Source organism: Pelmatolapia mariae, linkage group LG3_W, assembly GCF_036321145.2.
Source record: "Pelmatolapia mariae isolate MD_Pm_ZW linkage group LG3_W, Pm_UMD_F_2, whole genome shotgun sequence".
Classification (NCBI taxonomy): domain Eukaryota; kingdom Metazoa; phylum Chordata; class Actinopteri; order Cichliformes; family Cichlidae; genus Pelmatolapia; species Pelmatolapia mariae.
Window position 1 is genome coordinate 51,341,344 of NC_086229.1, and position 17,071 is coordinate 51,358,414.

General features: G+C 43.3%; 1 protein-coding gene across 2 annotated transcripts in view; it reads right to left on the reverse strand.

Annotated features, from left to right (window-relative positions):
• Positions 1–17,071, reverse strand: part of LOC134624596 (NLR family CARD domain-containing protein 3-like) — a 70,644-nt gene that overhangs the window by 17,501 nt on the left and 36,072 nt on the right. The gene's annotated exons all lie outside the window — the stretch shown is intronic.

Below are 17,071 nucleotides of genomic sequence, written 5' to 3' on the forward strand. Positions count from 1 at the left end.
GAATTATGCATGCGCCACTTTGATTTTAAATGAACCTCCTTACAACAGGTTGTTTCCTAGATCAGAGGTGTTCGTTCATTGTTGAAAGTATTGAATTTATTGCCCAGTGTCAAACATTCGATCGTCTTGTTCTCCGTCCAGAGTCGGCCGCCCTATACAGTGTACATCTGGTCACCTCAGCAGTGGCTCGTAAGGGAGATTCAGGCATACTGTGTTTGAGCGGCTACCTCCTCTGATGAAAGGATATTATTCATCTTTTACAGTCAGTCTGTTTAAAGAGAGTCAAAGCGACGACTAATACTGAACAACGTCTTCAAATCAAAGGGACATAAGGTATTTATTTCCCTTCACTCAGGAAACCAGTGGTTTATTTTATTTTACTCTAAAACTGACTTTCTATTCATTCATAAATAAGCCATCATTAACAATGAAACTCTTGAAAGTACTGCTTCAGGAGTGTCACAGTCCTGTCTGGGATCTCAACAGTCGCGCTAATTAACATGTGCTGGATATTACATCCAGAAAGGATACAGCAGCAGTGTGTGCACGGTTGGCAGGATGCTTCTGTGTTACAGCAGCGTAACTGAAGTAAATGGTTTCCTTTCCCGTGGTTTCCAAGTCACGTCGCGTTGACTTCACTGAAAGAGACCTTTCTGTCTGTTGCACCTGCCAGCTTTCGCTTAGATTTCGAAGAACATCGCTTCCTATTCTGCTTGTTCATGTTTTACACCAGTAACAGCTGAACATTCAACAAAATTACACAATATGGATTTTTTTTATCATAGAGTGCTACTACATACTGTAACGTAAGTGTCCCTTATATTTTGGTTATTAGACAACTGTGGCTATTATGTCCAGGTACATTTTGTCACTCTCTGAAGGTTAGTGGTGATAAGTCATATTTACACACAGCATACACGTCGGTACTTGTTAAGGTTCATTTTGAGGAGAGAGAGGTGGAGGAGATCGGAATAACACACTGACCCTGTCAGGTGGAGTCAAACGAAGATTTTTTAATGAACACACGCAGCGTGGGAGATGGACACTGTATGCAAACAGCATCAGATCTCATCTCCAAAACTTCAGAACACAGTTTTATACATCGGGGTATTAGGACGCCCCCTCTTGCGTAAATTACATGGATACATCAGCTCAAAACCACAAATGTTCTATTTGACAACTTGTGACACAATTAAAAGAACATTCGCTTCCCTCTTCTTCCAGGTGCAGTCCCCACAACCACAGCCCTAACATAGCTGTTAGACATCCTGTACTTACACCAACATAAAAACTGCAACTGTCTCCCCGAGGTAGACGTTCTTTCGCTGAGGAAGCGAAAGAACGTCTACCTCGGGGAGACTCTCCAGTTTCTGCTGGTGTTGCGGTCTCGGGGCTTAACGGACAGGGACGATGGTGCTCTGTCTTGGAAGGACCTGGGGGGTTCTTTTTGCGCTCTGGCCAGCGTGTGCGCCGCGGAGAGCTGGCGGCTGACACCGGCTGAGCAGTGTGGCCGCATGAGCAGCTGCAGTGAAGACAGCGAGGATGTAGAGTCCGAGGATGTAGAGTGTAGGACCGCAGAACAGAGCCGAAGAAGACTGGGGGACAAGCAGACCTTCACACAGTGTAACCAACTTGTCAGTCATAAATGCTCACCCAGTAGTGCAGCGATGCACAACGACACAGAACAAGCCAAGGTAAAATCAATAAGCCAGTACTGAAGAAGAGGAAGTCATAGATTTACACATATCTAATGTTTTTGCAGAACTGTCATCACTCATTATCGCATGTTACCTACAACGAGACAGGAACTATATAGTTTTTAAGTAACCTACATATATGTCCTAATTAGATAAAAAACCAGAGGGTGGTTTAGATTGTCTGTACTCGAGTAGAAGTGCAGATACTACTAGTAAAAAATACTCCAGTAAAAGTCACAGTACTGATTCAACTTATTTACTCGAATAAAAAAAAGTAAAGGCTCTAAATGTGCTCAAAGTAAGGAAGTAAAGGAGGACACTTCTATTTTGTCCAAAGCTGACTGAACCCTGTGCTATATGAACATAATGATAGAATAATATCAGTAGAGGGGAACAAACTTGAGTCTATTTTTGCTTCTAATTATACTCAGCTTGAGTGTGAAGAAAAAGGAAAATCAAATCAAATCTACTTGCTGTTGCCTCCGTTGTAGAGGGGACTTTGCCTGTAAACAGGAAGTGTGCACAGTCAGAGGTTAAAGTGGGTTCAGCAGGTGGGGAACCTAAAACTGGTTGTCACGGCTCAGTGTGGGGAACTGAATCAAACTCACAATCATTTCTCCTGAGAGCTCCAGCAGCTGTTCTTAGTGTGCAGGCTGTGATCAGCTGACCTCTCTGTGGATGGACACACCTGGATTCAACCAGATGTGAGCAGATGTTTCATCCTCCACAGTTTATACTGTCTTTATACTAGATGCTATAAAGCTGGCATCAAGGATCTAAGCTCATCAAATTCATGTGACTCTCTGCTACATGTGATGTAAGCTAACTGTGGCCATGAACCCACAGCCACTGTGCACCAGGCACACACTGTGCTTTACTTTAAATCCTCACAGTGCAGCAAACTAACCTGCAGAGGGTTTTCATGCAGCCTTGTATAACAGTTCGTCTGCCTTAGTTTGATTTGCAGCATGTTTCAAAATTTAAAAAACAGTCACATGTACAAACAAAGTATCTCGTTTAAAAAATCCCACTGACCTTTAAATGTAAGCTCTCTTCTTCCTGCCATGTCCCGTCTGTCTTATCTGTCTGTCTGAGTGAAGTTAGCTCTTTCTTTTCTCTCCCTGTCAAATAAGCAGCTGGACCTTTAGCTGCAACACACTGTTACACAAACTGCGCACAAACAATTTGTGTGTTTGCAGAAATGCTGCATTTGAAATGACCTTCAGTAACACATCACTCCCTTTATGTGCGCTCGTCTTCTGTGGGGCTAACTAGATGCTGAAGCCCTGCAGCTCATGAAGCCCAGTTTTAACCCCTGACTTTGACACACTTCAGCTCTTTCATGCATCATCCTCTGGTGATGATTAAACAACAGGACTGCCATGCATGTGTTACTGTTTAGACTTGAATCAGTTTGATGTTTGGAGGCTCGCACTAACAAATAATAACTCCTCTTGAATGCAAAGTAATGAGCCTGTTTTTGAAAATGTGAGGAGTAAAAGTACAAGGTTACTTTTAGAAAAACAAACTACACAAACACTCTCAGCGCTCTCCTGTCTAGTCCCTATTGTTACAACCCGTCTGCGGGCCAGGAGATGGCATGGATGAGGCACTTGCTCCCCACCAACACCCACGCAGCCACAGGAAACAATCACTGGTCATTACATGGTATTTATTTACAAAGTAATGAGGGAAAAACAACAGAACAGGAGTGTCAACACATCAGGGTGAGCCGAGGCCAAAATAGTAAATCAAATAAAGCTGAGGTCTGATAGATGCCAACATACATGAGCTCACAGAGGAAAGGAACCAAAATAAAGACAGAGTCTGACCTCCTGTCCAAAAACAGGAGAAATCGATGTGTTCAAAGTAACGGCAGCTCACCCAGCTGATCAGCTGTTAGGGGAAGCGTGTGAAGCGCTCCAGGCTTTATATATAAGGCAGGTGTTCAGGCTGGAACCAGTCATTCAGGAGCCGTACATCCATGCACCAGTCGCAGCAGCACCTGCACAGTTCAATTACCATAACATGCAGAAGAGTTGCTGCAGCAAACTGTTCAGGAAAAAACAAACACATCCAACAAATGATTGTAAAACTATTCTTTAAATTTTAATATATCTGCAAACAGGAAAATGAAACACATAAAATTAAAGCTAAACTAACATTAAGCGAGCACAGGTTTCATTTTTTATTAACCAAAGTTTTTTTTAAGAGTTTTGTTTTTCCCAGAATTACCTGTGATGGCAGCTGTTAGATATAGTACTGTTGTGACTGTTTAACTCAGTCCATATTCTTTTATTTATTTAAACAAAAAAATTGTCTTATGTTGATCTCCTGCAGTCTGCTTGGGTGTTGGAAAACCAGCTTATCTTCTGTCTCACTGTCTCTTTGGACAAGCTGCCAGTCAGTACACGTAAAGCCAAGGTTGGACACACTTGTATGCATGTACACTGTGTGTGTGTGTGTGTGTGTGTGTGTGTGTGTGTGTGTGTGTGTGTGTGTGTGTGTGTGTGTGTGTGTGTGTGTGTGTGTGTGTGTGTGTACGGGTTCGTACTATCCTGGTGGGGACCAAAATCTGACTTTTACTATCCTGGTGGGGACTTTCTGCACCGTGGGGACCAAAATCCAGGTCCCCTCGGGGTTGAAAGCAATTTTCACACTCAAAATGCGGTTTTACTGTCAGGGTTACAATTAGGTTATGGTTAGGTTTAGGGTAAGGGTTAGGGTTAGGCATTCATTTTTAATTGTTAGGGTTGGGGTAAGGGGCTAGGGAAAGCATTATGTCAATGGGATGTCCCCACGAAGATAGCAAACCAGACATGTGTGTGTGTGTGTGTGTGTGTGTGTGTGTGTGTGTGTGTGTAGATGTAGATAGATTGACAGCCTGCAAACCCTCGGCCTTCTCTCAGTGAGCTTCATGATGTGGTCACCTGACATGTTTCCCCTCACAGGTGGGCCTGTCAGGGCTCATCTGTGGCATTTCTTGCCTTCTTAGTGGGTTTGGGACCATCAGGTGTGTTGTGCAGCAGTCAGGTTGGTGCACAGCTGACAGCCATATTTGACACTGTTAGAATTCATATTATGGCAAGAACCAATCAGCTGAGAGAAACAACAGCCCATCATTACTGTAAGAAGTGAAGGTCAGTCAGGCTGTAAAACTGCGAAAACTTTGTCACAAAAACCATAAAGACCACGATGAAACTGTCTCACATGAGGACGCCCCAGGAAAGGAAGACCAGGAGTCCCCTCTGCTGCTGAGGATACATTCATCCGAGTCACCAGCCTCAGAAATCACAAGTTAACAGCAGCTCAGATTAGAGCCCAGATAGATGCCACACAGAGCCCCAGTAGCATCTCTGCATGTTCAGAGGAGACTGTGTGAATCAGGCCTTTATGGTCAAACAGCTGCTGAGAAACACAAGGAGTGGACATTAGACCAGAGGACATCTGTGCTTTGGTCTGATGGGTCCTGGCCTCCACAGTCACCTGACCTAAACCCAGTGGAGATGGTTTGGGATGAGATGGAGCTCAGAGTGAAGGCAAAGGACCAACAGGTGCTCAGCATCTCTGGGAACTCCTTCAAGACTGTTGAAACCATTTCAGGTGACGACCTCATGAAGCTCATGGAGAGAAGGCCAAGAGTGAGCAAAGCAGGAATCAAAGCAAAGGCTGTTTGGAAGAATCTGAAATATCAAACATGTTTTCAGTTATTTCACACTTTTTTTTTATTACAGAATTCCACATGTGTTCATTCATAGTTCTGATGCCTTCAGGAAAGAAATGGTGTAAAAAAAGTAAACATGTATTGTATAGTGTATAGTGTATATATTTGTTAGTGTTTGTTTGTACTGTGCTTATTATTCCTAAATGGTACAAAACTGTTCAAAAGTCTTGACCCATCCCTGATTTCTTTACACTACTCAAACAAATTACAGGAACACTTTTTAATCAAAGTAAAGCATTGAATAAATTCAACCCTTGGTATATTAATCTGGTCAGTTAAGTCGCAGAGGGGATTTTTAATCGGTTTCAGTTGCTTTGGTGTTAATTACATTAACTACAGGCCTACTAGAGGGCCAACAACGAGGCCACTCCATCCATCTATGCTTTCATTTTCTTCCACAAATCTGCGACCGGGTCACGGGGGCAACAGCCTAAGCAGAGAAGCCCAGACCTCCTGCCTCGTAGCCACCTCCTCTAGCCTATCCCGTGGAACACTAAAGCGTTCGCAGACCTGTGGAAACATATAATCTCTCCAACATGTCCTGTGTCTGCCCCGAGGCCTCCATCTGGTAGGACATGCCTGCAACACCTCACGCAGGAGGCACCCAACTCCTGAACAACCTCGACTCCTTTCGATATCGAGGAATGATGGCCGAGCACTGTGTCTAGCAGCCCTTCGGATTAAGCTCATTTCTGCTGCTTGTGTCCCAGATCACGTTATTTTGGTCACTACCCACAGCTTGTGACCATGGGTGAGGGTAGGGACGTAGACTGACTGATAAATCGAGAGCTTTGTTTTTACACTCAGCTTTCTTGCCACCACGAGTACATCGCCTGCATCAGTGCAGCCGCAACACCAATCAATCTAACGATCTTCTGGTCCCCTCTCCTCTGACTTGTGAACAAGACCCTCAGATACTTAAACTCCACCACTTGGGGCAGGAACTCGTCGCTGACCCGGAGTGGGCTCTCCGCCCTTTGCCAGCTGAGCTACATGGCCTCAGACTTGGAGGTGCTGATAAAAACCAATTCATTTACCTCTTAACAGGTTCACCCTGAGTGGATGTGGCAAATGTGAAAGTAATGGAGAAGCCATGGGGAATGTTATGCTGCCTGTAATAATGCTCAGCATGACTGGTTTGTTTGTAGGTTAAGGAATGGGCAACCTCATCCATGGAGGGATGCACATACCTCTACAAGCTGGGCAACGGCAGCTTGATGGCCGTTAGGTGTCAGAGTGAAATCTTTGGAGCCGCTGTCAGATGATACGCTGGTGTAGCAGGTCCTGGGTTTCTTGTGTTGCACCAGAATGGTCACTGGTCTCATGTGACAAGAGTATGATGAAGGAACTGATACTATTGACCAGCCCCCACACATGCCTGACCTAAATCTAGGCATTGTTTCGGTCAATCTGAGACTGTGCACCTGAGACCATCCAGCTCAGTGATACCCTGGATCAGTTCTGCCTGATATTGTCAGGCTTGCAAACTACTGAGTAGCAATGTTTCTATAATCAACAGAAACTAAACTAAAAACAAAAACTAGATGACAAATTTTTTAAAACCAAACTAAAGTAAAAAGGGGAGTAAAAGCATACCTGAAGAGAAAAACACACAATGGAGTGCACCGTCGATCGGCCTCCTCGGAGCCCGCATCATCTTTACAGAGAACAGCAGCAGCCAACAACCCTAGAAGATTTCTGGAAAGCCCTTCAAGAAGCCCGGAAAAATCTTTGTGAAGACAGAAATGACAAGAAAGCTTATCTTATCTACAAACTCTTGTTTTTGCCTGATTTCCACTGTGGTGGACTGCACTCACACGCAGGAAGTGTGTTGCTGAGTACGATGTTTTCAGTTGTTAGTTCAAGAATAACATTGGAGTGAGAAACGTTGGCGTGTGAGAGCTCTCGTCTCGTCTGTGTTTACCTCCACATTGGTGACCCCTGACTCGAACATGTTACGAGCCGAGGATGACGACGCTCCAGCAGCTGCTGGCCCTCTGCCTCCTGCTGCAGCTGCGTCTGCTGTGGCGCATAAGCTGCCGGATCCCCGGGAGGCTGGAGGTTCAGTTCGCCCTTCGCAGCATCTCAGCAGTTGGCAGTTCGTCTTGTAACGGAAGGTTGCCGGTTTGAGCCCCGGCTCGGACAGTCTCAGTCGTTGTGTCCTTGGGCAAGACACTTCACCTACTGCCTACTGGTGATGCCCAGAGGGGCCGATGGCGCGATATGGCAGCCTCGCTTCTGTCAGTCTGCCCCAGTGCAGCTGTGGCTACAACTGTAGCCTCCACCAGTGTGTGAGAGTGAATGAATAGTGTAATTGTAAAGTGCTTTGAGGGCCCCAAAAAGCGCTGTATAAATGCAACCCATTATTATTTCCAATTTTCCTAACAAAGTGTAAGAAATTAACGGTGGCTTAAGACTTTTGCATAGTACCCTGTATGATGAACTCCAGAGGTGGAACCTGTAGTTGAATGCAATTCCCTGGTCCTGTTTTCTCTGTGCCTGCCTCTCTGTGATGACAGATTGTAGTCACTGTGTGGAAGCAGATGGAGGAAAATGCAGAATTAAGGGAGCTTGGCTACCTGACTCTGCTGCAGTTTAGGAGTCCAACCTGCACCATCAGACAAGATCTTAGCACCTTCAAGACACAAGGCAAACACACCATCTCTCAACATACTGAATGATCTATGTGTGTCACAAGAGTTAAAAAGGATTGTAGTCTAGAACCTACAACTAATGAGGTTATAAGACTAGGAAACCAGTATCTGTCCCATTGGATTACATATAAATTATAATTCCATTGTCCAGTCTGACAGTAAACAAACACCATGGTTTCTTCTTTCCTAGTCAGCACTACTCTGGATGTTCTTCCACCTCCCAGTGTCCAGTGTAGACAGATGACTGTTTCTGGAAAACATCTGACCGTCCTCAAGGGTAGAACAGCAGCTCATGCACACACGGACGCAAAACATGGACTTTTATTACTTTTTTAATTGTATTTTCCCAAATCTGGATCTCTCCCAAACAACAGCTACCTGTCTCAGTATTAAGTGAAACAGCAGCCGCTTAAACTAAAGCAGCTACGTGTAATGTTGATCATTAACGATGTCAGACGCCACACAGTTAAGCGCCATGATTCATCACTAAATAATGAGATACGTGGTTTCAAATCCCTTTTGTTATTATTGTCAATATTATATTGACATTTTTGAGTGTTTCTTAGTTTTAAGCACGTGTCTAATTTTTCCCCGCATAGTTAGTCAAGTAAGAAATTTGTTGCCAGGACGTTGGTTGTTGCCTAACATAAACCCAAACAGGTTTAAATATGGTTTAAATGCCCCAGTAGGGGGCAGCCCACCGGGGTTTAAATAGGGTTTAATCACTTGTGACTATTTGATGTGAGAGCTTAAGTAGCCTCTTGGATGTGAGGTGAAACGTCTTCAAGAAACTTAATGAAGCCGGTTGCTTTCCGAGCTCCTTAGAATTATCCATCACGCAGTCCTGCCTCATTTTTGTGTGATCAAAGTAAACGTCTGTCACGCTACCTTCATCTGATTTTTACTGCATTTTAAACTTGTTCAAATTGAACGAAGGAAACAAAATGAATATACACAATATACAATACTATTCTGTTAAACATACCAAAAATGGGGAATTTGAATGGTCCAGAAAACTGCGTCAAGTTAGCAAAACACCAAAATGATGCAATTGTACCTGGAAGTACAATAAGCTCATAAACAGCTAATGGTTAGTGGGTAACTTTTTCCTCAGTGATGAACTGCAGCTCACAGGACAGAATGTGTGTCAAAGATGTGAAGATTCTTCCAAACTATAACTCGTCTTACCTTCCCATGATGCCTGATGGCTCAGTTCTCGTAGTCGACGACGTCTGGTAAGTACATATGCACTCGGTGTGCAAATGCTTTGTAAGCAGGGAAGTAATTGGCAAGTTGTTTTCTGTGTTCTTTAGCCTCCTAATGAGCATAACGGTTTACACTTTCTATTAAAGCCACCAGTCAGCGGAGATCACCATGGCTTCATTCTGTCGGATAGACAACAAATCATCACATCTACCTTGTATGCTCAGTGCCCTGGAGGAGCAGACCTTCATTTTTCAGCTGCAGCTACAAGAGAAAGAAGAACAGCAATCCAGCAAGGTGAGAAGGCACAATGGAGAGTGTGTCCTTACTTTTTTAAAACCAGTGCGATTTTGTGAAAACAAGTTTAGTGCAAAGTTAAAGCTGCCAAATGATTACAATAAATAGTAAGTAAGTAAAGTTTATTTCTATATTACCTTTCACAGACACAAAGTGCTTTACAAGGTAAAAACACAATACAGTCATAAATACATCATAAAAAGCCTGTTCCAATTAAAAGCTAATAAACATGTCTTTAGCTGCTTTTTGAAGGTCTCCACTGAGTCCAGACACAGTAGAAATAAAGGAAGTGATTGTGCCTAATTTATATATCATTTACAGACGTGGACAAAATTCTTGGTACCCTTCAGTCAATGAACGAAAACCTCACAATGGTCACAGAAATAACTGTAATCTGACAAAAGCATAAGTAAATACAAATTCTATGAATGTTAACCACTGAAAGTCACACATTGCTTTTTAACCATGCTTGAACAGAATTATTTAAAAATAATAAATGCATGACACAGACCTGGACAACAATGATGGTACCTACAACTTAATATTTTGTTGCACAACCTTTTGAGGCAATCACTGCAATCAAGCGATTCCTGTAAGTGTCAATGAGACTTCTGCACCTCTCAGTAGGTATTTTGGTCCACTTCTCCTGATCAAACTGCTCCAGTTGTTTCCAGTTTGAAGGGCGCCTTTTCCAGACGGCATGTTTCATTCAAAGAGGCTCAATAGGATTGAGGTCAGGGCTCATAGAAGGCCACTTTAGAATAGTCCAGTGTTTTCCTCTTAGCCATTCTTGGGTGTTTCTGTGTGTTTTTGGGTCACTGTCCTGTTGCAAGACCCATGACCTGCGACTGAGACCAAGCTATCTGACGCTGGCCAGCACTTTTCTCTCCAGAATCCTTTGACAATCTTGAGATTTCAATGTACCCTGCACAGATTCAAGACACCCTGTGCCAGATGCAGCAAAGCAGCCCCAGAACATAACCGAGCCTCCTCCATGTTTCTTTTCTAGATATGCTTCATTTTTCTGTCAGTGAACATAGAGCTGATGTGTCTTGGCAAAAAGTAAAATTCTTGTCTCATCTGTCCACAGGACATTCTCCCAGAAGCTTTGTGGCTTGTCAACATGTAGTTTGGCAAATTCCAGTCCGGCTTTTTTATGATTTGTTTTCAGCAATGGTGTCCTCCTTGGTCGTCTCCCATGTAGCCACTTTGGTTCAAACAGCGACGGATGGTGCGATCTGACACTGATGTTCACTGAGCATGAAGTTCACCTCGGATCTCTTTAGAAGTCTTTCTGGGCTCTTTTGTTACCATTTGGATTTTCCGTCTCTTTGATCTGTCATCAATTTTCCTCCTACGGCCACATCCAGGGAGGTTGGCTACAGTCCCATGGATCTTAAATTTCTGAATAATATGTGCAGCTGTAGTCACAGGAACATCTAGCTGCTTGGAGATGGTCTTCTAGCCTTTACCTTTAACATGCTTGTCTATGATTTTCTTTCTAATCTCCTGAGACAACTCTTTCCTTTGCTTCTTCTGGTCCATGTTGAGTGTGGTACACACCCTGTCACCAAACATGACATGGGTAGGTGGGATGGCAGAGTCATAATTCTCCCTCACAGACAGAATTATGACTTTGTTTTCTGCTTGGCCATCACCTAAGGATTTACGTCCCTGATAAACAGGAGTCTCACTATCTGTTTAACGTCTCCCATGAACTAACACTGGCCTCACTGCGTCAAGTGTGTGTGTGTAGAGCATAAGGCCCATTTGTAGTGCACATGCTTACAACTAAGTGTGTGAATGTGTGTGTGAATGGGTGGATGACTGGATATGTAAAGCGCTTTGGGGTCCTTAGGGACCAGTAAAGCGCTATATAAATACAGGCCATTTACCATTTAAGTGACAGGAGTGCTCTTGCTATGCTAAAGGGAGAAAATGATATTACTATTACTAATGTGATATGATAAAAATGTTTGATTAATACATCAGAAAAGAAATCTGCCACGTCGCAGTGCTGCATTCATTACTGGTCACCACAGTTTCTATTACAGAGGTTAGAACATGCCATAGGCATTAAAGGTACTGTGCCTTTTCTGTTTACTTTATACATGCTTCCCTTAGCCTGTATTATTCAAACTCTTGCAGTCTCAGGCGTCTGCTCTGTCTGCCAGTAGCTGGGGATTCTCTCCTCTAGTATTCCTGCTGATTCCTTTCTGTGCGCCCCTCATGTATTGAACCATATGCCTGTTCAGCCTCCGATATGATGCCTGACAGGAGCTTCCATGTGGTACTGAGGCAGGTTATTGGCCTGTGGTTGCATGGGGCCGGTTCTCATGCTTGCTGTATTTCCTTTTACTTCAATACCGATAACTTCCCTCCACGCTACCTTCATCTTGTCCTCTAATCTCCTTTTCAGGGTACATCATCTAGCAGACCTTCAGAGAGTACTTCACGTAATCTTGGTAACTGAATACGGAGGGTCCAAATTTAAAGCTTCACCATGACCTTTCAGGTCAGTTTCTCTCACACTCAACGCTCCTTCTTCCATCGTACCTGGGCTTGGTACCCAAGCTCGGGGTGATGATGATATCTCCCCCAACTTGTCTTCCTGGCTCCCCCTTGCCGTAGCTTGTGTGTTGTACCTCGTCAGTCTCTAGCTGTGAGAGCAGTTCCTTCCTCCAAATGTTAGAACACTGAGTTAGTAGTTGTTTTGCTGACAATCTGGATGCTGGAGATATCAGAGGTCCCACATCCTGTTCATGTAACCTCTTCTCCTGGGGTTACTTGCATATTAGCACTCCAACAGTGCCCTGTTCTCACCTATTGCCAATTTGAGTCTTCTTGTTTCAGTACACTTTTCATCAGTATCCTGGCTCCTCAACACCTGACAGGGACCTTGTTAACCCTGGCGATGGTATGGTTTCACTTTTCTCTTGCCCATATCCGAGGTAGGCTTGGTTAGCATGGACCTAGGATAGCTAGCACCTGTAAAAAGTGAAAATGTAATGAGGATGCATGGAAATCACATGGAAAGACCATAGCTCATAATGCCTCTCATCACCTTGTCACTTCTCTGCCCTCTATCGGGCTTTCAGCCTCCTGGAGAGTCCAATGTGAGAGGTAGAGGGGTCGAAGAGGAGGTTTTAATTATTAAATAATGTTGTTGTCTTTTCATAGGGTTTGGAAGTCCCATTGTTGGCTGTCCTACAGTGGCACAGTCCAGTACATCCTGCCATGAGGTAACTATTTGTCTTCTTGTTGAGGTATTTCTGTAGCAGTAGCAGTACATAACAATCCTGGAGCAGTACTGTCTGCATGTACTGTCTATATGAAACGACTGCCGTGTATTTTAAAGTAATTACAGCCGCTGCTTGCATCCAGTAAAGGATGGCAAACAGGCTTCAAGTTCCCTTTGAGTTTTTATTTATCTCTTTGCTTAGTGTGGTCTACAAATAAAGATCATACGAGTTTATTTAACAGAAATAACAGTAATTTCCCAGTTGGTCACTATTTCACATCATCAAAATGCTGCAGGCTTCTAAATACAAATAACCTTTAACATATATATAGAGATAGAGCTATAATCCTATATTTTTGGATCTACAGCGCTCTATTGTGTTATTTGACTGAACACAAACATATAACAGGATTTAGAGAAAATTAGTATAAAAATAAATTGATTAATTTCACCAACTGTGGCAAAATAAAAACAGTTTTTTTAACAATTTAAGAGAGGATATTTATATGACTTAAAGAATTTGTAGTTTAACATCTATTTTAAATAACAACTGAGTGCGTGTTTGCACCCTTAGCGCAGACTGTAGCAACTATGGATCATCTATGCGGCTGCACTACATTAGACCTTTGACCTCTATGCATTGCTGTAGAAGGACAGCAATTGCTCAACAAACGCTAGCAGGAGTAACACTGCGATTAGCACTGCAAGAAGATCCTGAGTTCAGTTCCAGTGCCTGGGGCCTTTCTGTGTGGAGTTTGCGTGGGTTCTCTTCCTCCCACAGTCCAACGATCAAAGTTTAGTGGGATTAAGTTAACTCATAATTCTAAATTGCCCATAAGTACGACTGTGAGTGGGAATGGTTGTCTGTCTCTATGTGTTAGCCTTGCAACAGACTGGTCGACCTGTCCGGGGTGCACCCTGTCTCTCGCCCTGTGGTAGCCCAGCTAGGCTCCTGCCCCCCGTGACCCTGACAGGGATAAGCACATTGTATCATTTTGTATGACTTTATGTGTGAAATACAAAATGTATTAAAGAAGAAACCAAAACAATCTCTGTATAAGAACATTAAATGACTTTTTTCTGTTCAGAATTGTATAGAATTGAAATTGTAGTCTTGTTGTGCTATTTGTTTTCTCCTATAAGAAGAATTCCTGCTATATGTTCTGACCGTCAGGCCTCAACAACACTTCTGGGTGAAATACACACTGCTCAACAATTTGCAAGATTTCCTTGCTGCTCGTCTGATCTGGAATTCAGAGGGTGAGTATCAAATCCTACAGACAGTTCCTAGTGTGGGGGAAATAATTATTTGCTCCCTCTCCTGAATCTGGAAGTTTGCTCACTTACAAAGAATCGAGTCTTTCATTTTAATGGAGAGACAGAATATCAACCAAAAATCCAGAAATAAAAACACACTACATGAAAGAAAATGGAGATGTAAATTGATTTACACCAAGCAAATACTTGGTCACTGTGAGCGCAGTGGTAAGACGTTTCTTATCACCAGGTTTCCACAATCTCAGCAGGGATTTCGGCTCTGGCAAGCTCTTAGTGTAAGAGCTTGGTGATCAATCCAGACTAGTTGTACAAGTGGACTGCAGGAACACAAGGATTTGAAATACCAATATTTCTGTGGCATGGTTCCTGTTTTTAATGGTCAGAATCACTGAACTGCTGCTCTTCTATTCAAATGCTTCATACACAGGCTACGTTCACATCAAATCTGACTTTTTTGACCCTATGTGACTCATATCCCATCATGCTATGACAGTGTGAACGGCACACATCTGATATTTTCAAATCCGACCTGGGTCACTTTCATATGTGGTCCTGAATCCGATACATATCTGATGTTTTAGAAAGTGGCTGCTGTTTGAACGGTCATTTTAAATCCATCTTTTACGTCCCTGACATGAGACAGACGCCAACTATCAGCGTCGGAGAAGAAAAACGAGAGAGCATGGCGGCTGAAACTGGAGACGGAGTCAATGGACAGAAACTGAGGTTTTGGACTTGATTAGCATATGGAGAGAAATTGATAGACTGCTGCAACAACACCTACTAGCTCTGTAGCCGCCATTTTTACTTCCGTCAACAGAGCGTGTTGTGTGTGACGTCTTCTTTTGCGTTCACACAGGAGCGCGTTTGCTGTCACATTTTATTTGTAGTGTGAAAAAGACAAAAAAGACAAAAAAATCGGATTTGATAAAAAAATCAGATTTAAGCATTAAGACCTGCAGTGTGAACGTAGCCTTAGATTCTTGAATTGGATAAATATTCTCTGCTCCAATCCTATATCGGATACCTAATCCAGTCTAAATTCTCATTCCTCCCCCTGCTTATGTTTGTTACCTGCTCCTCACTGTCCGTGCATCCATCTAGGAGGAAGTCAGGATCCCAGTGTGGGAGCGGTTGTGTGCCAGTCTCCACTCAACAACCTGGGCCAGTGTAAGAAAGGCTCCATACTGTCCTTCACTGTGGCCTTTCAGATTCTCAAAACTGGGATTTTTGAGGTAACAAAGGACATAAGCTGTTAAATGTATTGACATTGTCGTAATATTAACAGTACACAAACCCAGCCCAGTGATAATGTTTATGCTCAGTTTGATGTTTGATCCTTGAAGAACTTTAAACCAGGAATTACTACACCGCTCATACTGCTGTATTGTTTTTATTTGGCACAGTTTTGATTGACAAAAAATGTGAGTAATGGCTTTCCATCTTCCACACGTCTATAACGCGGCAGCTGAGCCAGCATATGACGTTTACAGCTTCTGTGCCCGCACCGCCCACGGAGCCTCAGTCACCTTTGAAAAACACCTTCGGAGGACATAGCCTGAGCCGATTAAAGAGCTTCCCCCACCACCAGCCATTTTGGTCAGTAAATCTCAGGTATGGAGGGTCATTGTACACGACTGCTTCTCAAACTGTGGGGCATTGAGATACTTCCACTGGGGTGTGGGTGACTGGGAAAAAAGTTTTTATTAAATGAGTAAAGTTAAGTTGAATTAATTGAAAACTGTAAAAAGGGAGGAAATGACCTTTTATCAACTTGGGTGGGCGAGGGGAACCTGTAGCAGCCATTCAGTCATGACCCTCAGAGTGTCCTGTGTTGGGGGCTGTGGGTTGTCTGGCACATAGAAACAGGCCATCCAGTCCTTGTACAACCGTTTCAAGAGTTTGGTCTGCAGCGATTGAACTTCATCAGGCTTATTTCTGGGGGCGTTGGACTAGAAGGCGTCCAGTTTGGTGCCCTCAGAATTTCATCTCTGATTTTGGAAGGTGATGGTGTTCTGTTGGCTTGTGGTCATGAGCTTTGGTCTGTGACCAAGATCACAGATACAAGCAACAGAAATGAGCTTTCTCCAAAGGGTGGCTGCCCTTTCCCTTAGAGATGGTGAGAAGTTCAGTCATTCAAGAGGTGCTCAGAGTCGAGCTGTTGCTTCTCCAAATGGAAATGAGCCAGAGCCATAGGTTGCCTCTTTGGCTCCTCTCAGGTCAGGTGTTCCAAGGTGTCCCACCTGGAGGAAACCCTGGGGCTGACCCAAGACAAACTGGTAAGACTATATCTCTCTGCTGCCATGGAAACGACTTGGCGTTCCCCTGAATAAGCTGTGGGAGGAGACTGGAGACTTCTCTGCTTAGGTTGTTTCCAGATAAGAAGAAGAAGATGGATGGAAATTCTTTTGAGTTATGTCAGATTTAAGCCAAATATATTTGTATAAAAGATTCACATAATAGATGATGCACTTTTTAGAGACGTTGTAGTAGTTGTGCAAGACTGGAGACGCATTTGAGACAATCTTTCATATTGCAGTCCACAATGATGTCTGTGATATCTTTGTTCATGGTCCAGGTCAGGTGCTATGGTGGAGCTCCAGACAACAACCTCTCCTGCAGGAACTGTTAATCGAGCCCCTCACCTGTCCCCCGATCCCAGCTTTGTTTCACTGGTAAAAATAGCCAAGAGAGAGTGTAAGGTGCTAGTGCTGGAATGAATCAAAGATGTACACAAAAGGTAGGAAACTCTGGTGCATGTACTGTTTAACATTACCTGTTTTATTTAGATGAGACATTAACCCCCTTCTGTAGTTTAAATACTGCATTGCACAATCAAAACGGACTGGCTCTTAATCAAATGTTGTAAAAATAAGTCAAAACTTAAGAAGCTGGAGTGAAATACGTTTCATGTTACTTAATGTTCATGGTTAACATTCATCTTCTGGCTGTAGAAAAACAATTCAACTAAAGCAAC